Source organism: Diabrotica virgifera, chromosome 3, assembly GCF_917563875.1.
Source record: "Diabrotica virgifera virgifera chromosome 3, PGI_DIABVI_V3a".
NCBI lineage: Eukaryota > Metazoa > Arthropoda > Insecta > Coleoptera > Chrysomelidae > Diabrotica > Diabrotica virgifera.
This window is the reverse complement of record NC_065445.1, coordinates 114,791,307-114,819,212: the sequence shown is the minus strand read 5'-3', so window position 1 is coordinate 114,819,212 and position 27,906 is coordinate 114,791,307.

Below are 27,906 nucleotides of genomic sequence, written 5' to 3'. Positions count from 1 at the left end.
GTAATTCACTTTTAGTTTTCGGCATTCCTTGCTTTCTTTGAGTCTAAGTGCCAAACTCTTTGCTAATTATTATCTATCAATACAAAAATAAAATAAAAATTCCATTTTTATTCAGTTGCAATGCGAAGGCAAAACTGTCTTACTTTTCACTTAGAACAGGGAGCGCAAACCAGCACTCTGAATCGACGATTTTCGACTCTTTCTGGAGTCATCATCGGAGAGGCGTAGGCTTGCTGCTCTCTGCTCGAAGTGACAAAACCACGAAAGCTTATCCCGGCATTGCAACTGACGTTAATGGAGTAGGTGACTAGCGTCATCTGGCCACTGAAAGGCAAAGTTTTCAACCTAATATAAATATTAATAATTAGAGCTCGGAAAATATGCACTTAAAACCCCTAAAATATGCAGGCAAATATGTACAAAAAACAGTTGAAATATGCACTAAAATATGCTTTTATGTATTTAATGCATAAAAAGATAAAACTCAGCAATCTTTGTATTGAAAGTATTTAATTTATTTTATGGTAAATTCACAAAAATATTTATTGAAATTTCTACATTATCATATTAATGTATTTTTCATATTCATCATCATTAACATTCTTTATTATATTGTTATTAAACGGTATGAAAACTATATATTTATTATTAAATATTTTTCTAAATTTTCTAGAGAAAAAGTATGCCGTCTATCTGATAATAATTGTTTATACGCAGAAAAACCTCTTTCTATTTCAGCCCTGTTGAGCTGGCCCTCCACCTTGTAGAGATTAAAATACAAATAGCGCTAAATTACGAGCTATTTATGAGATTTCATATACCGTAGATTAAAAATTTCGGGCTCGTTACACTGGGCAGAAATTGAATATTTTTGTGGGGGCTGACGCAGCCCCCCTCCCACTACTTAAAAATAGAGATATTGAATTAATCTTTGCGGCAGAATTACGAGCTATTTATGAGCTTTCGAAGGGATATAGTTTAGATTTTTGAGCTCATCCCCTTACCCTCGAACAACACTTTAATTGATTCAACTCAAAAGAAAAATGTCGAGAAAAATTAAAATATATCGAATCGAGGATATAATTCGTATAGATAGCGTATAAATACTAAGAATAAACTTTTACAATACGCGTATTTCGATTTTTGAGCTACAACCCCTTCGCAAGAAAATCTCCCCATCTTCCCGGCTTAAGAGAGAATTGTACTTGAATTTAAAAAAATTAATTATTTTGTGACTACATATCGTTTACTATTTATTTATGAGCTTGCAAAATATGCGCATTTCGATTATTGAATTGCAATGTGTTGTCACTGAAGGTAAGAATCAACTATTACATTCTATTTCAGTCAACCACCATCGATTTTCACGAAAATAGGTGAATGGTTAGACGATACCTCAATAAACATGAATGAAATAGTGCTAACTTGCGCTTTTACCCTGGGGGTGGATGCCACCCCCTTTTCGGGGGTGAAAATTACTTTATTTAATTATAATAAGAATATTAAAATACATAACTAAAAATAATAATGGAAGTCTTAAATACAATCAAAACCAGAAAATTGGAATATCTCGGACATATTACACGTGGAGAGAGATATAACTTACTACAACTCATTATGCAGGGAAAGATTCAAGGAAAAAGAAGCATAATGAGACGCAGAATATCGTGGCTGCGCAACCTGAGAGAATGGTACGGATATACATCAAACTTTTCAGAGCAGCTGTTTCCAAAGTCCGAATAGCTATGATGATTGCTGACCTCCGTCGTGGAGATGGCACTTAAAGAAGAAGAAGAAAAATAACCCCACAAATAGATAAAGAGACAAATTCTAAGGAAAATTTGTTATATGTATAAAGTTATTAAAATACATAAATCAATACTTTTTCAGATATCAAAGATCGAAGATTTTGATTTTTCGTGAAAAAATGCATATTTTAAAGCGATTTTTTATAATTAACTCAAAATATGCGTTTTTAATAAATGCATATGCACTTATAAAATTTATCCAAAATATGCAAATATGCACTTAATATGCATTTTGCATATTTCCCGAGCTCTATTAATAATATTGAAAAATATTAAAAATATTACTAAAAGATTTTTAATTGAAAACTTATTGGTCCATTTCCCTGGTAACACCTCCATGGTTTCTAAAAATTGCAAGCCAGATGGATGCTGAAGCGAAGAAGACAAGAGGGAATTCAAAAACTTACAATTCACGATCCCGTCTGTTCAGCTGGTAAATTCCAACGGAAAATGGACCTAGTTACTCAAAGGAGTAAAGACCAATATAAAAATAAAATAAAAATTCCATTTTTATTCAGTTGCAATGCGAATGCAAAACTGTCTTATTTTTCACTTAGAAAAGGGAGCGCAAACCAGCACTCTGAATCGACGATTTTCGACTCTGTTTGGAGTCATCATCGGAGAGGCGTAGGCTTGCTGCTCTCTGCTCGAAGTGACAAAACCACGAAAGCTTATCCCCGCATTGCAACTGACGTTAATGGAGTAGGTGACTAGCGTCATCTGCCCACTGAAAGGCAAAGTTTTCAACCTAATATAAACATTAATAATATTGAAAAATATTAAAAATATATTACAAATATTATAAATATTCAATATTATTAATGTTTATATTAGGTTGAAAACTTTGCCTTTCAGTGGCCAGATGACGCTAGTCACTTACTCCATTAACGTCAGTTGCAATGCGGGGATAAGCTTTCGTGGTTTTGTCACTTCGAGCAGAGAGCAGCAAGCCTACGCCTCTCCGATGATGACTCCAAACAGAGTCGAAAATCGTCGATTCAGAGTGCTGGCTTGCGCTCCCTTTTCTAATTGAAAAATAAGACAGTTTTGCATTCGCATTGCAACTGAATAAAAATGGAATTTTTATTTTATTTTTATATTGGTCTTTACTCCTTTGAGTAACTAGGTCCATTTTCCGTTGGACTTTACCAGCTGAACAGACGGGATCGTGAATTGTAAGTTTTTGAATTCCCTCTTGTCTTCTTCGCTTCACCATCCATCTGGCTGGCAATTTTTAGAAGCCGTGGAGGTGTTACTAGGGAAATTTACCAATAAGTTTTCAATTAAACATCTTTTAGTAATATTTTTAATATTTTTCAATATTATTAATGTTTATATTAGGTTGAAAACTTTGCCTTATCTATCAATCTTTGGTCTACTATTCTTGTATATAGCCCTATTCATTCTCCATCTGTTATTGCAACATTAGCAATATCTCAAGAACCGTGCCCACATCTTTCGCGACTCTAAGCAACGTGGCCATCGTATCGGAATTGTATGCAATTGGGCTTTACTATCTTAAGTCAATCCTTGATCCATCTAAGGATAATATCGTCCGGATCTTTCTGTTCAGCCTTTATAACTTCTTGTTCATCCGATCGTTATAATACAATACTCAATTGTATTTTTATTGTTATCCGAATTACATAGACATCCCAAAGCTTGGTTCCTCGGTTAGTTTTATATGATTCAATGTGAGGTAGCCATTTTATGTGAAAACATTTTTTAATTTATTCTTACTACAATAAACATAATACGACATTAAAATTTTTTTTTGTGTAAAGTTCGGAAAATCGTATTACTCAATTTGGGCGAGAATAAACAGTAAGCAGACTTACATTAAAATGAGTGGTAGGCTGAGTGTTGACCATAATAGCATCTAAACTATCAGAAGCCTTTAAAATGTGTAGTCCAGAGAAATAAGATTTTTCTCGTGACACATCCGCCACCAGGCAGAAACCAAATTTTTTGAGTAGTATGGACATCTACATTAGTAACCTTTATGTTTCCTGCAACCGATTTTGATGATATACATAGATATAAACAAATGAAGATCAAAAAACGGTAAATTTTAGCTTTTTCGTCTATAACCAAAAAGTTAAGCATTTTAAACCAGTTTGAGAGTAAGAATCTCATAAATCGTCTAAAAAATTTCAATATGGCGTTCGCTGAATATGTCTATCCTTATCGGTTGCTTAGAAAATTGCAAAATAAATCATAAATTTTGAGTTTTTATAAATGTTCATAACTTATGTAAAAATTAACTTAGAACCTTCTTATTATACGAATTGCTGAGACTTCTGGTGCTTAAATTATATTTTAAATTTCAAAGCAATTGGTCAAATAGTTTAAAAGTTATTTAATCTGTTTATCCCAAATTCATTTTTTTTGCAACACTATAAGTCAGAACATTATGAGGTTACAGTAAGACTTCTGACAGTTTATGGAAGAAGAATATTTATACTATTGACTTAAAAATTGATAAAATGACAAAAAGTAATTTTAAACAGTGTAAAATTATTTTTCAAAAACACGTCGATTTTTGCTTACTTATAAACAATTAGAATAACTTTTTAACCGTTACCCGTAGAACAATTATTTTTTCATATTTGGAAAGACTGTATTTTTATACACATTCAGAAAGAAAAACAATTGTCCTAGGACAATTAGGGACGAAGTTAGCCCCCCTTTTTTTAATTCACATGTTTTTGCAAAATAATTTTGCAGTATTTAGAATTTTTTTTGTCATTTTTTTTAATTTAATTAATAGTATAAATCTTCTTCTTTCATAAACTATCCAAAGTATTAGAGTATCTTTATCATTTTCTGACTTATAGCGTTGCAAAAAAAATTAAATACCTTTTAAACTATTTGACTAATTGCTTTGAAATTTAGGGTATGATTTAAGCACAGGAAGTCTCAGCATTCGGTGTAATAATAACAAAATTTATGATTTATTTTGCAATTTTCTAAGCAACCAATAAGAATAGACATATTCAGCGAACGTCATGTTGAAGTTTTTTATACCATTTATGAGTTTCTTCTCACTCTCAAATTTGTTTAAAATACTTAACTTTTTGGTTATACACGAAAAAAGCGAAACTTTACCGTTTTTTGATTTTCATTTGTTTATAACTATGTATATCATCAAAATCGGCTGCAGGAAACATATAGGTTATTAATTTAGATGCCCATACTACTCAAAAACTTTGGTTTCGGCCTGGAGGGGGTTGTGTCACCAACAGGATATTTTTTTCCTCATTTCTCTGAACTAGTTTAGTTTAGTGGTACTATCCATTAATTCTTAGGAGTTCATGCATCTATCATGTGGAAAACAACACCACATAATGAAAAAATAACTGGAAGTTATAATAGTCCTGTCGCCAGGGAGGGTACAACGGCCTTCTTTATTCAGATGGACTTACCCAAGTTTTCTTATGTATTTTGATCCGTAGAACACGAATTTTTTTTGTAACAGTTGATCCGGATGTCGATAATATTGTTATAAACAAAGAACTTGAGGAATTACATAACAGCGATTTCTCGCAAAATAAAACATTTTTTTGTATTTTTCGGGTCATTATAAGCAAAAAACGTTCTTACAAGTTTTTTCGTAGGATGCTTAGTTTTCGCGATAAATGTGGTTGAGCTTTCAAAAAATCGAAAAATTGTAATTTTGAACCCGAATAACTTTTGATTAAAAAATAAAATAGCAATTCTGCTTACCGCATTTGAAAGTTCAAGTCAAATTATATCGGTTTTGATTATTTGCATTGCTAAAAATTTATTTTTTTGTTGTTGAACAAAGCTATAAACACATAGTACTTGAGTGATGTTTTCAATGATTTACATGATGTAGAGTAGGTAACAAGTGCAAGCGAAGCTATTTCTACGTAGAATGCGTTAAAACGCATGTATTGGGCACGGGAAACACTATGTGTTTATAGCTTTGTTTAACAATAAAAAAATAAATTTTTAGCAATGCAAATAATCAAAAAATATTCGCGTTCAAAAATTGCAATTTTTCGATTTTTTGAAAGTTCAACCGCGTTTATTTCGAACACTATGCATCCTACGAAAAAACTTGTAAGAACATTTTATGCTTAGAATGATAAAAAAAATACAAAAAAATGTTTTGATTTGCGAGAAATCGCTTTTATGTAATTCCTCAAGTTCTTTGTTTATAACCATCTAATCGACATCCGGATCAACTGTTACCCAAAAAATTCGCGTTCTACGGGTCAAAAAAACTTGGGTTAAGTCCATCTGAATAAAGGAGGCCGTTGTACCCCCCCCCCTGGCGACAGGAAGTAGAAAATCAGAAAGATATCATGTGATCAGTCTTAGACCATAAAAACTGATAGACACGCCGTAATGCTATTCTCTCGTCTCGAAGAGTGAAGCCAACATAAAACGATTCACACAGCTGTGTGTGACGTCAATTTACGGCAGAAAACGTTGGAGATTAGAAGTGTTTATAGCGTTTATAGGCGTTATGAATTAAAATAAAGTATATTTTCTACATCTAGTAACAAATCAAAATATGTAATATTTGACCCTCCACATATGTTAAAACTTATTCGCAATACTTTAGGTTATTTAGGTCAACAAGCATGTTCATGCTTTTAAGACTTTTTTTACGTTCATTTCATTGTAAGTAAACTGAAATTGTAAATTATTGTAATAACTATTGATTTGAATAAACGTATATTATATTACAAAATTTTTTTTGACGGGAAGAATAAAGCGATTAAATGGAAATATTTGGAAGAATTAGTAGACATTCAAGAAAAGGAATGCCTTCATCTTGCAACTAGGATAACCCGAAGGCATTTAAATTGGTATAAGGAAAAAATGAAGGTGAAATTAGCTGCCCAAACGTTCAGACAAAAAGTTGCTAAGGCAATACATTATTTGAGAAATAAAAGCTCAAAAGAATTAGTACGTAGCGAAGCTACTCAAAATTTCAATAAACAAATTAATGATATTTTTGATATTTTAAATAGCCGAAACCTATTGGTAAAACACCTAAAATTCAGTTTACAGCAGCACAATAAACAAGCGATTTTTCAAAAAATTGAAGAATCTATAAAATATCTTAGATTACTTAAATGTTCCAACAATGGTGAACCACTATAATATCCAAGCCAAAGAAAAACTGGTTTTATTGGTATGATCATTAGTTTAAAGTCACTAATGGGAATCTGGAAAAATTACTTGGAGGATATGGATAGAGGTCTGAAGTTCTTTCGGTCTATAAACTTTCTCAAGATCACTTAGAAGTTTTCTTTAGTTCTATTAGGGGTCATGGAGGTTACAACAACAACCCAACGGCAAAAAAATTTAAAGCTGCATATAAAAGACTCTTAATGCACACAAGTGTTACAGGATCTACCCAGGTTAATTGTATAGAACAGACACCTTCCATAATTTTAGCAATGAGCACAACAAATACTGTGAAAATGAAAACATATATGATCATCAACTTATTGACAACTTTATAACTGATGAAAATAATAGGGAAACAATAACTACTAACCATGATTATATACTGTAAATAATTTAAGTTTTTCAAAAACATTGTCATCTTATGTTTGTGATGTTGTTGACTATATCGCTGGGTTTGTAGTTAAGAAAGTTAAGAAAACAACCTTCTAAAGACGTCATTCATATTTGCAAAATTGCTGAAGGCGAAATTAGATTTATGTACAATTCAAAGTAATTGAACGATTCTAAATTAATGAGAAGATATGTACATACAAAGAACATATGTTTGATCATCATTTTGAAAAAAAAAACCATTTGTTTAATCTAATAAAGATAATCTGTTTCCATTATTGCAACATCAGATCCTACCACGAAGGTGAAAAACTGAATAATGTAATAAGAGTTAGAAGTAAGTTAACAAAAGCTATTTTGTTTTGTGGTCAATAAATTAATAGATTTCCTACATATTTTTTCACCTAACCTGAAACTTCCACCCAAAAGAAAATTACTCTCCTTCAAATTTATTTTTGATTATCAAACAAGAAGAGATATACCAACGATATAATATGTACCTACTTTTAATAAAACATTTATTTTTACAAAATTACTTTAAGTCAAAAATATTTATTAATTTACTTTGCTAAATTATTTATCTTCCATAGTTTTTACAAAACATTGAAGTTCTATTAAAATTAATCTAAAATTAGGTAATTTTATTAGTGCTTTGCTAAGAATCCAAACGAGTTCTTGCCGTATTGTGACGTCACTTTCGCGGAAGGTGTTTGCTTCAACGGTTCGGTACAAGGCGTGTCTATCAGTTTTTATGGTCTAAGTGATCAGTAATGAGCTACTTGTGCTACTATTTAAGTATTTAATTATTAGCACGATTGTATTAGCATTATAAATGAATTAATTTAGCTACTTGAGCAATACAAAATAAAAGACAAAAGAACTCAGGAACGTCAAAGGATTAGAGAATATCACAATTAGCCCAGTACATGAACGGGAAATACGGCGATACCGTGTAATTTTCAGGGGCAACTCTAAATTGTATGAAAATTTGGATTTAGATTCTACTTACCCTCCACTACGAAGTTGAATTTGTGCCGTTGGTTGCTTTTACTTGGGGGTGACAGTCACCCGTTTTCGGGGGTGAAAAACGCGTGTTTAAAAATAAGCCCGGAAATGGATAAACTGATTGATTATAAGCAACTTTTGTTCTATAGAGTTTTTTATGTAAGTCAATACTTTTCGAGTTATTTGCGATTAAAATTGTTTATTTTTCGACAAAAAAAAACTACGTTTTCAGAAGGTTCTTCGTAAATAACTCAAAAAGCAAACATTGTATCGACAAAAATATGTTCAGCAAAAATGTAGCTTAAAAAAATGAAAAGAGTTGTGTATTCGTGAAATCTATAGATCCAGTAAAAGCAAATTTGTAGCTCATGAAAAATAAGTTTTTATTCGTTCAATTCCACATCGAATATTTCATCGTGAAATAACCAAAAAATGGAGCACTTTTTGGTAAAAACTCGTAAACTTTTTTAAAGTGGTTAAAAAATATTTATCTTAATTGTCAATAAAGGTCTCTAGCATTAAAAATAAGCGAGGTCCGCTCAAAATAATGTTAGCTCCCTTTTTTTTTGGTAAAACAAATCATGAATATCTCCCCGTGTTTAGCTCCCCAAGCGAAATTAATCGTTACGGCTTTACAAAAAAATTATTTTATTTATCTATTTTTTATATGATCTGTCAGTTTTACCCATAGATATATAATACTCTAGATTGCGCCCTGCGATCTTAAAATGGGTGACGGTTGCGACAAAGATAAATGAGCCTATTAGGTCGGTAGTCGCTTTCTAATTCAAGGGGAGTATCGACGACGTCACTATCCTACTCTATCGAGTGTTATTTAAATGTTTTGACAGTTCGAGCGGATGGCGATGAGAACTGGTCTTTGGTCTTCGGACGTGGATAATCGTGGTTCGAATCCCATACCAATCTTTACTTTTTTTATTTTTAATTTAATCAATATTGCGTTTATTAGATATTATTACATCTCTAAAATAAATCTATGCAAAGAAATATATGTTACAGTTCAAGTTGATTCTCAGTTAGAGTTGACTCCAACTAGTTGGAGTCAACTCCAACTGAAACGAGCAGTAAAAGTCGATTTTAAAAATTTAAATCAACTTTTACTAGTTGGAGTTGACTCTTCCTGGATCGATTCAGTAAATGTTGATTATACGAGAATCTCAAGTGCATTTTTGATGAGTGTGCGTTTCTTTGTTTTGACCGTTTCAACTACTTATTAGTATAGTCTTTAACGTCGCCCCCGTTAGGTAAATTATTCTGATTCGATTTTTTGCACAAACTTACACAGGGTGTCACGCGCACGCGGTACCGCGGTCGAAAAATTGTTTAATCAATTTCAGTAAAGTCAGTCAGTAAAGTGACTCTTTATCGAACGAGTCTGATATTACGAGCAGAGGAACAGACGCGTTCGATAAAGAGTATTGAGGTGGTGCGTACAAAATTGTATCGTTAATCATAAAAAACATTAACACTTACTTACAACTTTGAGGAAATTTTTTTAATTTTAGACGAAATAAAAAATTCGTATGACAGTAATGGCAGATGACTTTTGCATGATGGCCGGTTTTGATGTTTAATCGACAGTTATTACTAAATTACTAATTACTAAATCTGTAAAGTTTTGATTTATTTTGTATGAATATAATTGCGACACACTACAGAATTTTACTTTTTGACATAAATTTTATTAATAATAAGATAAATGTTGTACAATATTTTTAATAATTAAAGTAAATAAATTTTAATTTCACTCAAATAAATAATCGATTGCTGCCATTGACCACTTACATTCAATCTCTGTTAATTTGATTAATTATCGCGGCAGGTAAAGTAACATTCTTCTTTCAATACAACAAAGTGTTACTTTACTGCCGAAAATGAGGGCAAATGAGTACAATAATGAATGATTTTAGTGAAGTTTGGCGATAAACAATGATTTTAAACAAATTCGCAAAAATACATAATTTTTTCACTTCATACAATTTTTTTTTAAATCCATTGGGCCTTTTTTTCTCTAAAATTGACTGTTGTCGAGTTATTAGCGACTTAAAATTTGAAAAACGCCAAAATAACCATTTTCAAGGTTTAATAACTTGGTTAAAGATAATTATTGTGAAAGTCGAGCGAGCGGCCGTGGAGTAACGGCATAATCGCTGGCCTCATACGCCAGTGCACGTGGGTTCGAGCCCTGCTAAAGGCAAACCATTTTCATTTTCAACAATGACACGAGCCGTCTCACCGTGCCTCGGAGAGCACGTTAAGCAGTCGGTCCCCCTGGGCTAGTGTACATCGATGCTAGTTACCTGAAACAGGGTTAAAGATGTAATTGGCGCCGGAACTGTCCGAAAGGCAAAAATGCCATACGATATTATATATTATGAAAGTCAGAAACTAAAAAAAATCAAAGATTAAAACTACCTCTATAAGATTCTGAAGAAATTTTTGTCATTATTTCATTAATAAGATATTATTTTTAATTATCAACAATGAGCACTAACCATGTATTGAGGCGGCCGTCAATGTGAGTGCGAGTGAGATACACCATTGGACGGCTGGAATGGTGCATCTCTTTAGCACTCACCATTGACGGCCGCCTAATACGCACTTAGCGCTCATTGTTAATAATTAAAGATAAAGCTTAGTAATAAAATAGTGACAAAAATTTCTGCTGGATCTTGTAGAGGGGGCTATAAACTTTGATTTGGTCACTTTCTACTTTCATAATATTGGATTTTAACCGAGTTATTAAGCCTTGAAAATGGCTATTTTCGCATTTTTCAAATTTTAAATCGCGTATAACTCGACAACAATCAATTTTAGAGAAAAATCACAAAATACCTTTTTTTGCTCAGAATAACCCAAATGATCTAAAAAAAAATTGTTCGAAGTGAAAAAATTATTTTTGTGAAATTGTCTAAAAAAATTGTTTAAACAATTTATCGATCAAGGTACTGCCTGGCACCCAGTAGATTTGTTATAAGGACCTCTTTTTGAGTAAGTTTGTGCAAAAAATTCGAATCGAGGTAATTTACCTAACAGGGGCGACGATACAGCCTAGACTAATTTGAACATATTCAGGAACATTTAATTTCTAGAATCGGATGTTTGTGTGAATCAGAATCAACTTTTACTAAATGGCATTGGTAAGAGTATACTTTTCCTAGTTGGAGTCTACTTTTACTAGTAAATGTTGAATATAAATCTTCATTTTATATTTATGATCAACTTTTACTGAAACCAGCCGTTAGAGTTGACTCCAACTAGTTGGAGTCAACTCCAACTGGATAATCAACTTGAACTGTAACATATATAACAAATACGAAAAACTGTGTAGGTACCTATAGATTTTTAAAAATATAAAAGCCAATGTTATTTTTTTTAATAAGTTAATGGTAGAATGCGAATGGTAGAATTTGGAGAAGGCGAACGAATCTAACATAAACTTAGAAATACTTTTCGTAGATTTTAGACAAGCTTTTGATTCCATCAAACGAAAGCAACTATTGGAAATACTAAAAACGCTACAGGTACCTCTTAAATTAAGAAAACTTATAAAAATGACGATGAGTCATACCAGAGTGAGTGTGAAAACGCAAATAGGGGAAACAGAAGAGTTCGAAACAAACAAAGGAGTGAGGCAGGGTGATAGTTTGTCCACAACATTATTCAACATGGCAATAGAATATATTACCAGAAAAATGAACAAAGGAACACTCAGAAATAGAGGAGGTCAAATTGTAGCATATGCCGATGACGTCGTGATAATGGCAAAGAGAAGAGATATATTAACGCAAATGGTAGAGGAACTCATTCAAGAAGGAAAAACAGTGGGTTTGAGTATTAACGAAAACAAAACAAAAATGTTAAGATTAGGAAAAAAACCTACCAATAGTGAGGTCAAAGTGGGAAGATACAAATTTGAAGAAGTAAGTAAATATAAGTATCTAGGAGTCACGCTGTCAAATGATGGAACAAGAGAAAACGAAATAAAAGAGAAATCATTGGCAATAAATAGAGCATTCCAAGCCAACAAAAAAATGATAAAAAGCAAGATATTAACAAAAACAACAAAACTAAGGCTCTATGAAACATTAATTAGACCGACATTAATGTATGGAGCAGAAGTGATGACAATGACCAAGACAGACGAAGAAAATTTGAGAAGAACTGAGAGAAAAATAATTCGGGCAATATTAGGACCAATAAAAACAGCAGAAGGTGAATACAGGAGTCGAAGAAATAATGAAATAAATGAGGAATTGAAGGGGCAAGATATAGTCAGGAGAATAAAGAGACAAAGATTGAGATGGCTTGGGCATGTATGGAGAGCAGGAGAAGAGGCGATAGTAAACATAGTAACAAAGTGGTCTCCGGCCGGTAGGAGACGAAGAGGAAGACCGAGGTCCAAATGGCTGGAAGAGGTGAAGCGAGATCTAGAGGACATGGGAATTAGAAATGCAGAAGAAAGAGCAAGAGACAGAAGGAGCTGGAACCGGATATGTAATGCAGTCTAAGAAAAGAAGAATGGAGGACTGATCCACCTCGAAAACATGGATCTAGAGAGCCTGTGAAGGCGGCGCTACCCCCACGGGGGTGTTTTAGCCACTATATATATAATGGTAGAATAGTAAATATAAAGTAATTGTTAAAAATATTCGTAAAAAATTACCAATAATTAATATCAACATATAGTCCATTCTTTCACGGTTTTTGCTCTAAATTTTAAAGAACCGCTTGTATTGACATGACATTTGGCATACGCATAGCTTACATGTCAAAGAAAAAAAGTGATATTGTGCCGATGTGTGCTTTTGCCCTGGGGGTGACTTTCACCCCCTCTTGGGGGTGAAAAAATATATGTCCAAAATAAGTCCGGAAATGGATAAACTGACTAATTTTAAGTAACTTTTGCTCTATAGAGCTTTTTCGCCAAGTCAACACTTTTCGAGTTATTTGCGAGTGAATATGTTCATTTTTCAACAAAATAACCACATTTTTAGACGGTTTTTCGCAAATAACTCAAAAATTAAGTATTTTGTCGAAAAAAACGTTCGTAGCAAAAACATAGCCTATAAAAAAATAAAAAAAATGGTGTACGCGTTAGGTCTCTGGATCTCGTAGAACCAGAGTTATAGCCAATGAGAAATATATTCATATTCACCAAATTTCAAATAGAATATTTCGACGTGAAATATCCAAAAAATTAAGCACTTTTTGGGGAAAATCCATTATAACTTTTTTAAAGTGTTTAAAAAAAGTTTTATTTCTGTTTTTACAAAAAGTTTCTAGCATTAAATTTAAGCAAGTTACGCTCAAAATAAAGTTGGTCCCTTTTGTTTTTGCAAAAAAAAAGCGGGAAGACCACCCCCTAATTAGCAACTTAAATGAAATTAATCGTTGCCGCTCCACAAATTATTTTACTTATGTTGTGTTTATATGATCTGATCTGTTTATATGATAAGTTTCATCAATTCAAAGTGCATCTGTAAGTTTCATCAAAAATTGTTAGAGATACCAAAAATCTCGAAAAACAAAAAAAGTCAGATTTTCTTTTCTGAATATCATGCATTTTTTTGTTTTTCTTTTAGACAGAAAATGATCAAGATTTGGTGTTTCTAAATGTGCATACATTCGTGATCAGTGACTCGTTCAACCCCTTTTAACTACAGCCATTTCAATAATAAGGATTTTGAACCGATGAAACTTACAGATCATATAAACAATATATACACGAGTCAAGAAACTTGTAAAGTCGTAACGATTAAGTTCATTTAAGATACTAATTAGGGGGTGATTTACTCGATTTTTTTACCAAAACCAAAAGGGACTAACTTTATTTTGAACGTAACTTGTTTAATTTTAATGCTAGAATTTTTTTTTATAAAACAAAAATGAAGCTTTTTTTAAACACTTTAAATAAGTTGTAATGAGTTTTCCCCGGAAATGTGCTTCATTTTTGGTTAATTCACGTTAAAGTATTCCATTTCGAATTTGACGAATATGAACCTATTTTTCATTAGCTATAACTCTGCTTCTACTAGGTGTAGAGACGTGATATATACACCATCTTTTTAAATTTTTTATAGGCTATATTTTTTCTCAAAATGTTTTTTCGACAAAATACTTACTATTTGAGTTATTTGAGAAAAACCGTCTAAAAGCGTGGTTATTTTGTTGAAAAAATGAACATATTCACTGCCAAATAACTCGAAAAGTATTGACTTAGTGAAAAAACTTTATAGAACAAAAGTTACTTAAAATTAGCCAGTTTACCCATTTGCTGACTTTCTTTGGACGAATATTTTTTCACCCTCAAGAGGGGGTGAAAACCACCCCCAAGGCAAAAGCACATATCGGCACAATATCACTTTTTTTCTTTGACTTGTTAGCTATGTGTATGCCAAATTTCATGTCAATCCAAGCGGTTCTTTAAAATTTAGAGGTTTTGCAATATTTTACCGTTAAAGAACGGACTAATAATGTACCATCGATTTATTAATTGAATCGGTCATTTCAAAAACAACACGAGTCACATATTCCTAATTTTACAGAAGAGCAAAGAAAACTAACTATATAGTCGAAATTGTCGAAAGATGGATGAAATGGATGACATCAAAATTCAGAGTTATATTGTAGTTTTGTTACTGTTTTTACTGGACTGGTGTCGTTTTTGCACACAACGTTTATCTTAAGGCTATGGGTACATACTTCGCAAATATTTTACGTGTATCCCTATTTTTTCTGTCTTTAGACGGCAAATTACGTGTAGTAAAATTCACACTGGTATTGATATTTAAACATTACTAGAATGTCATTCTACTTGAAAATGTCTCATTAATTTAAAGAGATGGGTTTTGAATGTTCTTGGATAACTGTTATTTTTATGATTGGAAATTATTAACTCAGTTAATAAATGTGATAATTTTGTGATGGTACACGACAACCCTCACGGAATTTTCCTAATTTATTTGTTATAAGAATAAGGTCAATATTATAGTTGCAATTTGTATAATTTATTACGATAGTAGCAAAGTTCAAAGTATTCAACTCATTCGCAAGACTGCAAACACAGCACACGTCATTATTGAAATACGTATAGCATAACCATATATGGTAATACATATGGGCATTGTTTTTAATATAATAAGATATAAGTGGGAAGGTCGAGTACCTGAGACATTCATTGTTGTATCAGTGTGTTCGCTGAACTCTGCTGGCGCGTGGTCAGGGGATATAGTTACCGAGATATGGGTCACCTTGACCTATCCTAACTATAATGTCGGTCGACGTAGTTGTAACTGTACCTTTAACCTTGTAAGAATAAAGATATGTAGAAAGTTTAAGTTTGTTTGTTCGGGAGTGTCTTCGTCCAGCAACCCCCAACATCACATGGCGATCCGTGCCTTAAGTTAAAGAATGGAGTTTTCTGGTTCGCATATAGATTGAGGTATGCAGCTCTACACGTAAGATGGGAAACAACCAGAATAAAGAAAAAGAGGAACAGATCTTCATAAACCAAGCAGGCAACAGCGGAGGTGTGACAGCTGAAACCGGCGAAAACGAGAAGCTATCAATCCCGGGAGTTTTGGGAATTGTATCGTTCAGCCTGGCCATAATCATCGTCGGATGGCTACTGTATCGACGATGGAAGAAGCAGCTTCGACGCCACATCCGACAGGAAGTATCTAAATCAATGGAGATGCTGAGGTTAGACGCCCAGAATCCAGGACCAAATGCATAGACACATGAACCCACATTCGTGAGTAATTTTTCTTTTTAATACAATACAGTTTAACTGCTTATGAAGTAAGTTTGATGACTATTTTTTTTTATTTTCATATTGAAATTTTGATTTTTTTTTTATATAATTACTCACTTACTTATTTACTGACACTTTAAATATTGACGGTTATCCAATATTATTGATCCTTTTATTTTACTTACATTTATGTTTTATTATATTATTTTATATGTTACATTTTGTTATATTTGATAAACTTAACGGCAATGATAAGCTTTACGAAGTAATTGAGACTTCGAGACACTAGGCCATATACTATTGAGTAACGTAGGCAGGCCAAGCCGAATTTATGTTCGAGGAAAGATTTCAACGTATTCTGGAAGATATAACTATATTAAATAGGAATCTCACAAAAGACACTATAGAACGAAGGAAAAATAAGCTAATCACAGATAAATGGGTGGAAAAACTCAGGACTATCACGGAACAGTTTAGGACGGTGCATAAAATATACAAAGGTGACAGCTGTAAGGCAGCAGAAGACAAATTCATTGCAGATATTATTGCAAAAATTGGAGAAAAGATCGGAAAAGTCCAAACAGAACTACGGAAAAGACAAGTTGAACATAACAACGACAAGATGGGAGAGAAATTCGAACTGAAAACAGCAGGGAACCTGATCCCTCACATAGGAAACACCGAAGAATCAATTAGAGCATTCATAGACGCAATTGAACTGTACGATGAATTTTTAGATGATGAAGGAAAACCGCAACTAACAAAGTACCTGTTGAAGGTGAAACTAACGCAAGCAGCAAAATTACGACTGAAGACCACTTACAACTCAAACGCGGCACTAATAACCGATATTAAAGAAAAGTTTCTAGTAAAACAATCTATCCCTGTTCTGTCAGCGGAGATCAACTCAGCGAAACAAGAGAATAGGTCAATAGAAAAATTTGGAAGAAGTTTAGAGGAGCTCATGGCTAAATTAACAATAGCACAAGCAGAGGGAAACAGAGATGCAGAAGAAGTGCTGGCCAAAGTAAACGAAAAAATTGCAATAAGCGTGTTTACTAACGGTTTAAAAAATGACAAGATAAAGACAATTTTGAAAGCCAAGAACTTTAGCACTTTAGCGGAAGCGATAACAAGCGCAAAGAACGAAGAATCGCTAACTCGAACGGAAACTGCAGGAATGTACCACATGAATAAAACATATAGAGGCGGAAGAAGAAATACAACAAACGGATACAAAAATAGTTTTGACAGGAGAAAAGAAGGTAACAAGACATATAATAATAGAAATACAAATGGAAACGAAGTAAGACAATATCATAACAGAGGTAGGTCTCAAAGAAACAGAGGAGCAGGACATGGTCATCGAGGGAGAAATAATAATTGGTCGCAAGGTAGAAACCCCAGCAACAGAAATTCACCAGGAGCATATTTCGCAACAGAGGAGCAGCCCCGCCAAGAGCAACCACACACAAGCACAATACAAGAAGTAGATTTTTTTCGTGGCCCATCAAATGGAGGCAGATAATTCCACAGCAAGTGGATTAAATTATATTAATGTTTATTACAGAGGAAAACGCAAAAAACTATTAATTGACACTGGCGCAACAGTCAGCGTTTTATTTGAAGAATGTTTAGATAAAAACTACACCGACATAAACAAAACCCGACGTATTAGCTTGCGAGGTGTTACCGGAAAAACTATATATACAAGGGGAACCTTATTGTGTGACCTTGAAATATTAGATAACTCAGAGAAGATAACGTTGACACAGGAATTTGCAGTTATGAAGAGTTTCACAAATAAAGTCGATGGGGTTATTGGTAGCGATTTTTTATACCAATATTTTGCTACAATAGATTACGAATCCTTAAAATTATCGTTACATGTAGAAGGAATGAGAAGAGATTTTAAAATGCTATCTATGGGAGAAATTTATACGATAATAATACCTAGGAGATGTGAAAAATTATTTTTTTTCGAGATCGGGACACACTACGGAGATTTTGTAACTATACCACAGGAGATAGCGGAAGGAATTTTCTCGGCAGGAACAGTCTCAAAACCAGTCGACGGAAAAATACCAATAAGGATATTAAATATCAATGATAGAGAAATAATTGTTAAGAATTTTAGACCGAAGGTCGAAAGATTAGACAAGTTCGACGTTTTCCACATGGGAGAATCAAAACAATCGGTGAGTCGTGCCGAAAGACTTTTGAATATAATAAACACAAAAAATTTATCGCTAGAGGAAAAAAGAGCAATAGAAAAAATATGTGTAAAATATTCCGATGTGTTTTTCTTAGAAAACGATCCATGCACAACGACGGACGTATACAAAGCAAAAATAAAATTGCAAAAAGGAGTATCACCTGCTTATACAAAACCGTATAGATTACCACACGGACAAAAAACGGAAATAAATAGACAAGTAGACAAAATGTTAAAAGACGGGATTATTGAAAATGCAATATCAGAATTCTCATCTCCACTACTTATAGTGCCAAAGAAAAACGATGAAAATGGAAACAAGAAATGGAGAGTTGTGATAGATTACAGACAACTAAACAACAAAATTGAGAATGACAGATTTCCATTACCATGCATAGAAGAAATCCTAGACGCTTTATCAGGAGCAACATATTTTTCACACTTAGATTTATACCAAGGATATTACCAAATAGAACTCGATTCTAAGTCCAGACCGTACACAGCATTCGCAACCGATAGAGGTCAATATCAAATGACACGACTTCCGATGGGGTTAAAGACAAGCCCAGGATGTTTCTCACGAGCCATGACTATGGCAATGTCAGGTTTAAATTATGAAAACATGTTTATATATCTTGATGATTTGATAGTCTTTGGCAACAGTCTACAACAGCATAATCAGAATTTAGTGAAGGTATTAGAGAGACTAAGGAAAGTAAATCTGAAATTAAATCCAATTAAATGCGAGTTTATGGAAAAAGAACTATTATATTTAGGACACAAGATTTCGAATAAAGGTGTAGCACCAGATCCGGAAAAGATCACCGCATTGGAACAATATCCAATACCACAAAATGCAAAAGAAGCAAAAAGATTCGTAGCCTTTGCAAATTATTACAGAAAACATATCAATCATTTTGCAGAAATAGCCGCACCTCTAAATAGACTATCAAGGAAAAATGTAAAATTTGAGTGGACAACAGAATGCCAAAAAGCTTTTGAAAGCCTCAAGACGTCATTATCAAACCCCCCCGTAATGGAATTCCCAGATTTATCGGAGGAGAACACGTTTATTCTACGGACAGATGCATCTGGCATCGCACTAGGAGCAACTTTGTCAAACGGGAATGACAAACCGGTAGCATATGCCAGTAGAACACTTAATAAAGCGGAAATGAATTATCCTACGATAGAAAAAGAATTACTGGCAATAGTATGGAGCATTGCTAAATGGAGACATTACCTTCTACAGAAAGAATTTATTATTTTGACAGACCACCGACCATTGGTGTACCTATTTGGTATGACAAACCCTTCCAGCAGATTAACCAAATTTAGATTGAAGTTAGAAGAATACGACTTTACAATTAAATACGTGAAAGGAGCTGAAAATGTAACAGCTGACGCCTTATCACGAATAGAAGTTACATCAGAAGAACTAAAGCAACTAAATAAGGACTCAGAGAAAAGTATATTAGTGATGACGAGAGCACAAACGAAAAAGCAGGAGGAAATCACCGATTCGAAGAACGAATGGACTGATCAACCAGACGTAGTCGAATTGTTGAAATTCCCGAAAAGTGCGGTAGAGGTAAAACTGATAGACAAGGACGATTGCAAAACAATGAAGCTAGATTCGGCTGAAGAAAATACAAATAGTAGTATATTGTACAATGAAGAAGACGATATTATTTATCTGATTCGAGATTTTCGATCAACGTCTGCACTACGAGCGTCGTTGAGAAACTCGACATATCAAGAACCTCGATCAACGTCTGCGCTACGAGCATCGTTGAGAGCCTTGATTCAAATGTGCGCACAAAAGAATATAAAGGAACTAGTACTAGTAAAGAATAATAAGAATCAGCCAATTATTGAAGAGATAAGAAAGGATCCTAAAATATTTAAAGAAAGAGATATCAAAATATGTATAGTACAAGACAAACAGAATATAGCAGATGAAAAATTAAGAAGAATTATAATTAATGATTTTCACATGTTACCAACAGGAGGGCATGCCGGAATAAATAGAATGTACAAAAATATAAGGAAATATTATTTTTGGAATAGTTTACGAAAAGATATCGAGGAATTTGTGAAGAGATGCGACGATTGTCAAAGACATAAGCATTCTATCATAACCAAACAACCTCTAACTATCACATCGACTGCCACCTGCGCATTCGACACAATATTTATAGATCTAGTAGGACCATTTGAGATGGATGACAGTGGGAATAGATATATATTGACACTGCAATGTGAGCTAAGTAAATACATAGAAGGATATGTAATAAAGAACAAAGAAGCCGAAACAGTAGCCAAGGCATTGGTAGAAAATTTTATTCTGAGGTATGGAGTACCCAGAAAAATAGTCACAGACCAAGGCTCAGAGTTTATGGCAAGAACATTTAAGGAAACATGCTCATTATTGCAAATAGAGAAACTAAACTCAACAGCATATCACCACGAAACAATAGGAGCTTTAGAAAATACTCACAAACATTTAAATGCGTACCTTAGGATACAACTATCAAAATTCCCTACAAATTGGAGTACATGGGTGCAATATTTCTGTTTTTCGTATAACATTTCAGTACACTCAGCAACGGGTTATACTCCGTTCGAATTAGTGTTCGGAAAAATATGTAGACTGCCGACAAATGTTCAAAACGAAATAGAACCCCTGTATAATTTTGACGACTATCCCATGGAACTGAAATACAGACTACAAGTAGCCGCAAAGGAGGCCAGAGAAACACTAACACATACAAAACACAGCAAAAAAAAAATATATGATGCCAAAACGAGTAAAATAACTTATAAACCAGGAGATAAGGTATTAATAAAAAAGGAGCCAAACACAAAACTTAACTGTTTGTTTTCGGGTCCATATACCGTAATTAAAGATGAAACGCCTAACGTAATTATTGAGAAAAAGGGTAAACAAGTAGTCATACATAAGAATAACGTTAAGCTGTATAATATATAAAAAGAATAAGTACTGAAAAGTGTTATAGTGTAAAAGTGTAATAATAGTCCACCATAAGACTTTTACTAGTACTTAAGGTTCAGTGTAAATATTTATATATCTCATTTTTTTTCTTTTCTCATTTTCTTTAATATGTTTGTTTAATTTTCTTATAAAGGAGAGACGTCAGTCAGCATAAATAATATAAAATAGAGATGAAAGGAAATTGTTACGGAAATTCCCTTTCATCTTTTCCCCGCCCAGAGAGATGTGATGGTACACGACAACCCTCACGGAATTTTCCTAATTTATTTGTTATAAGAATAAGGTCAATATTATAGTTGCAATTTGTATAATTTATTACGATAGTAGCAAAGTTCAAAGTATTCAACTCATTCGCAAGACTGCAAACACAGCACACGTCATTATTGAAATACGTATAGCATAACCATATATGGTAATACATATGGGCATTGTTTTTAATATAATAAGATATAAGTGGGAAGGTCGAGTACCTGAGACATTCATTGTTGTATCAGTGTGTTCGCTGAACTCTGCTGGCGCGTGGTCAGGGGATATAGTTACCGAGATATGGGTCACCTTGACCTATCCTAACTATAATGTCGGTCGACGTAGTTGTAACTGTACCTTTAACCTTGTAAGAATAAAGATATGTAGAAAGTTTAAGTTTGTTTGTTCGGGAGTGTCTTCGTCCAGCAACCCCCAACATCACAATTTTTTCACTAACTATGTATTCAGTGATTGTAATAATTTATTTGTACAACAAAGACTAATACTCAATCGAGAAAAGAAGAAAAGTGTTAAAGTGATTTTTTAATAATATATTGTTATGGAACGCTTACAATTTTGAACATCTTTAACAACAAAATACTTGGATCACAGAATATATTATCCTGATGTATTCTCTGCTTGGATCTTCCACAAATAATACACAATAAATAACTTTTTATTAAGTTCACGTCTTAAATATATTATTTATCAAATACACAATATTTCAATAATATTTAATCAATAACTCAACATATTCCCGATGCAATGTCAAATATTTAAAATTGTCACTGATTGTCAGTGTCTGACTGACAATATATGCTGACAATATTATATTCGGCTGAGTGCGTTGTAAGACAAAGATAGATTTGGAAAATATTACCACGGCATTGTGTTTATTTTTTTCGAATCCTGAAAAAACCAATAAATATTTTTGAAAAATTTAAACGCAGAATGAAAGACTAAATTATTACCGAGGGCCGAAAGTCCCTTAGAATAAATAAAAAGTTTATTTTGAATAATATATTTATAATTAAAAATCACACTAAATTTTCTCTTAATTTTTCACCCCTGTAACTTATTAAAATAAACATTATAGAAGTTCTCAGAGACTTTCGGCCCTCGCTAATAACGTGATATTTCATTCTGCGTTTAAATTTTTCAAAAATACTTATTAGTTTTCTCAGGATTCGAAAAAAATGAATCCTCATTTGAATAGCATTGCAGCCGAAAATACGTACTTTTAAGGAGTCTATTCCTCTCAAAAAGTTAGTTTCTGAAAATTGTGGACTTTGCTGTTTTTGAAATGACCGATTCAATTATAAGTAATTAGAAATTATTTTTATTTATGAAACTATTGTTACAATTTTTTAAAAAAGTAGAAGCAAAACAAACATTATTCACATCATTCGAATAAGGACGAATTTATATTAATAACGAATGACTTTTATTTTACTATGCAGTTCACAAATTATGTATTCCAATATTAACTTACTATACATGCATTTATTATCTGCTAGATTTACTTAGGTCCACTTTTCAGATGTAAAAATATCTAATAAACGCAATATTGATTAAATAAAAATAAAAAAGGTAAAGTTGGTATGAGATTCGAACCACGATTATCCACGTCCGAAGACCAAAGACCATTTCTCGTCACCACCCGCTCCAACTGTCAACACATATTACTCGATAAAGTGGGATAGTCACGTCGTCGATATTCCCCTTAAATTAAAAAGAGACTACCGACCAAATAGGCTCATTTATCTCTGTCGCAACCGTCACCCATTTTAAGATGACAGGGCACAATCTAGAGTAATATATATCTATCGTTTTACCGGTTTAAATTGCTTATTTTTGAAAGGGTTATAGTTGAAAGGGCTTGCACGACTCACTAATCATGAGTGTATGCAAACTTTGAACAGCCATATCTTAACCGATTATTCCCTTTCAGAAAAGCGAAATGAAATTAGCATATTTATAACAGCCCTACATTTTTTTACTCTTTCAGATTTTTCGTATTACTAATACTTTTTAAGTTTTTTGAAAAAAGGAAATTTTTACAAAATTTTTAGAAATTTTTTTTATTATAAACCCAAATTTTTTTTAAAATAAGCACTTCAAACCTGTCAAACTTACAGATCATATAAACAATACACATACATTTAAAGTAAATGGTAAAGCAGTAACCATTAATTTTATTTAGGGTGCTAAATAGAGAGAGATTTTCACGATTTTTTTTTAACCAAAAAAATGGGGCCAACATTTTTTTTAGAGTAAGTCGTTTATTTTTGATGCTAGAAACTTTTGTAAAAAATAAAATAAGCTTTTTTAAATACTTAAAAACATATTAATAAGTTTTTCCCGAAAATTGTTTAGTTTTTCGGTGATTTCACGTTGAAATATTCAAGTTGGAATTAGACGAATAAGAACGTATTTTTCGTGAGCTACACTCGTAGCTTTCATGAGTACTTTGGTTTTACTCGGTTTATAGGATTTGCTCATACAACATTTTTTTCTTTTTTTTATTAAGCTACACTTTTGCTAAGAATATTTTTTTTTGATAAAATATTTACTTTTTGAGTTATTTGCGAAAAACCGTCTGAAAACGTAGTCTTTTTGTCGAAAAGTAATCATTTTCAATAGCAAATAACTTGAAAAGAAGACTTACATAAAAAACTCTATAGAACGAAAGTTGCTTATAATCAGTCAATTTATCCATTTCCGGGCTTATTTTTAAACACGCGTTTTTCACCCCCGACAAGGGGTGACTGTCACCCCCCAAGTAAAAGCAACCAGCGGCACAAATTCAACTTTGCAATGGAGGGTAAGTAGAACCTAAACGCAAATTTTTATGCAGTTCGGAGTTGCCCCTGAAAATTACACTCCAAAACGGTCATTTACTGGGCTAAATGTGATTTTAAACAATCATAGAGGATAGACACCAACAGAAGACCTACAAGTACGAAAGAGCCCTTTATTCAAAAGGCTATGAATCTACTTATTCCTCAATTCTGGAAAATAATAGAGATGCCATTTACAGTGTATCTCTATCTCCATCTTCAGCCTCTAATTTTTTTTGTCCAAAGAATCGACATAAAGCCAGCGTATAGATGAAAAGAACTTTTTTTTGTTTTTTTTTTTGTATTTTTGGAGTATATTCTATCTGAGAAAAACTATAATAATGCATTCTCAGAAAGCCGAAAACTTATTCAATACATATTATGTTAATTTAATCTACATTTAGTAGCCAATTATGTTTTTTTTGACATATAATTGTGAGGTTATCCATGTGGGATGATGACGTAATCGATGATATTTTTAAATGATATAGCAGTAGGGTGCTAACCTAACTCATTTGAAACGATATTTAATTCTCTATTCAGTTGTTCTGAAGCTGTTTATTTGTGGCATTTTTATAATTAACTATTCTAAATGGGAAATAAGCCACAATTTAACTAAAAAAATTATTTTATTAACGTTTCGACGTTACGCCACATGATACCAACACAAAGTATTTAGTCGTAGGTCTGATCCTTCTTAGAATTTTTTAGCAAATACATTGGAATTTCAGTCACTCGACATATTTTATTATATTTGCGTAGAAATAATATTTGAAGATTTATATTCATGTAAACTTAAAAAAGTATACCGTAACTTGTTTCATTTAATTTGTACCTATAAGTGGAATATAAAGCGTTTTTATAAAGCACACTTGTTAGGATCACACTTTAACTACTGCGATCTAACCAAAGTGACATTTTGGCATAAATTGGTAACACTTATTCGACAGTTGCGGTGCTGATACTTCAGATTTGTTTTTATTATTTATTATAAGTATTTTTGTTCCATTATACTTATTGTTTTTTATTATTTACTTTAACGTAAGATTATTACTTAATTCTTGTTTTCTATTTCTAGTGTTTTTATTTATTTACATTGAATATTAATTTGTATTCTTGTATAATCCACTTCTGCAATATTTATGTGATATATTTTATTTAAAATGGATTAATGAACTTGTTGTAATTTGGCAACAATTACTGTACCAACCATACATACTTCTGTCTGTAAATTAATTAACCTAATCCCAAAATTAAAATTTTTTGACCATCCCGTAAAATTATTATGGTAATGTTTTTCTCACTGCATCAAAAATTAAATCACTTTTTAAATGAGCTAGCACACGATCCCTCTTCCCATTTAAAATAATCATCCATAAAGTCAGTAGTACGCTATAATATGCCAAAACATCATAATTTAAAAATAAAAATCGGCCTATTTCGGAATTTGTCGACAAAGTCGACTGTTAGCGAAAAAATGAATGTATTCCGTAATTTTGCCTCTCACTGTATATCAATTCTAGACTGATATCTTGTTAGATTTCAATATAATACTTCGAACACAAAAACTGTATAATCGTATAATCACCCACATAAATAAGTAAAATTCCTTGTGAATAGAAGACGAAAAATTGCGAGTCCCTTGGTACAGATTCATATTTTTTTGAAAACGTCTTCAAATTCACCCGGCAGAAGATTTATTTAAATGCCTTCCATACAGCAAGCACGCCTAGCATACATAATTTATTAGTTTTTGTTAAACGTTAAGGATTTAAGTATTTATAAAGATTGTTTTCGAGGCTGAGGGTACAGTTGATAGCGACGTAGATCCACCGTGAAACCGGAGAAATGCTTTTTTTCTTCTTTTTTACACCGAGGAGAACAACTTTTAGTGCCAGTTCAAAAATAAGGCAACACGATTTACTGCTGAAAGGCGCAAGATATAGTTAGTCCATGCCGTGAGGCCGCTCCTGCATAAAAAAAATTCAAAGCACTCATGGGAGTGCCGACAGAAGTGAAAACGTCTTATATTATATAAATTACAAGCTCAATGCTTTTCCACATCCAAAAAGAAGTGCTATACCTATATTATATAAGCGCTGCGTACGTTCTATGCTATTTATGTATACATACACATAATATATATTATGTACGTACGAAATTTATTTCGGCAAAGTTATGACGGTCACAAACTCGATATTTTTTCCTATCCAAAAAGTGCACAACTTCCCTACAGAAGTTTTCACTTTAAAAATTTATTTCGTCAAACAATGACGGTCGCTAATTTAATACTTTTTCCCCATCTAAAAAGTACACAACTTCCCTAAGAAGTTTTCATTTGAAAAATTTATTTCACCGAAGCGATAACGGTCGCTAATATAACACTTATTCCCCATCTAAAAAGCGTATAACGTCCCTAAAAAAGTTTCAGATAATTCAATACTTTTTCTCCATCTAAAAAGGGCACAAAGTACCTAAAGAAGTTTTCACTTCAAAAATTGATTTCGTCGAAGCAATAACGGTCGCTAATTCAATACCTCTTTCCCATCCAAAAAGTGCATAACGTCCCTAAGGAAGTTTTCATTTGAAAAATTTATTTCGCCGAAGCGATGAAGGTCGCTAATTCAACACTTTTTCTCCATCTAAAAAGTGTATAACGTCCCTAAAAAAGGTTTCGCTTCAAAAATGTATTTCGTCGAAGCAATGACGGTCGCGATGACGGTCGATAATTCAATATTTTTCCCCATCTAAAAAGGGCACAGCGTCCATAAAGAAGATTTCACTTCAAAAATTTATTTTGTCGAAGCAATGATGGTCGCTAATTTAATACTTTTTCCCATCGAAGAAGTGCAAAACATCCCTAAATAATTTTTGAAGATATTCTTCTTTAGCAGCGAATCGATTGAGGGTAAAATTTGATTGATCCGCGCGCATGCGCACACCGACAGTATGGTATTAGTTGTTATACGGGCTCTGATTGGGTGTTGAAATTTTGAAATGATCTGCCAATAATTGTTCAATATGGAGGTTATCGGTAAACAAAAATATTGTATAATATTAGTTTTTATTGATGTGTGGACAGAAATAAAATCAAATTTATAATTATACTGACTTTTTAAATAGTTTTGAAAAGCCGCAGGTACGTAATTCTAAATGTTTCAGTTGGAAATACCTAATAGTTTCAATAGCTATCTATTTGGAAAATGTAAACAAAATAATGTAGTTACCTATTAGTAGGCAATGCTTTAATTTACATAATCTGATTACGAACAAACTTTCTACAAATCTTCATCTCATATATCAATTTCTTACTCTATATTTTGTTGTATTTTATTTCGACAAAAATCAAACTAATAATTTTATTAAATTCATATAAATTTATGGTGTAAACGTTTAGTTTGTGTATATTCCCACATTACGTATACGAGAGTTTGGTGCAG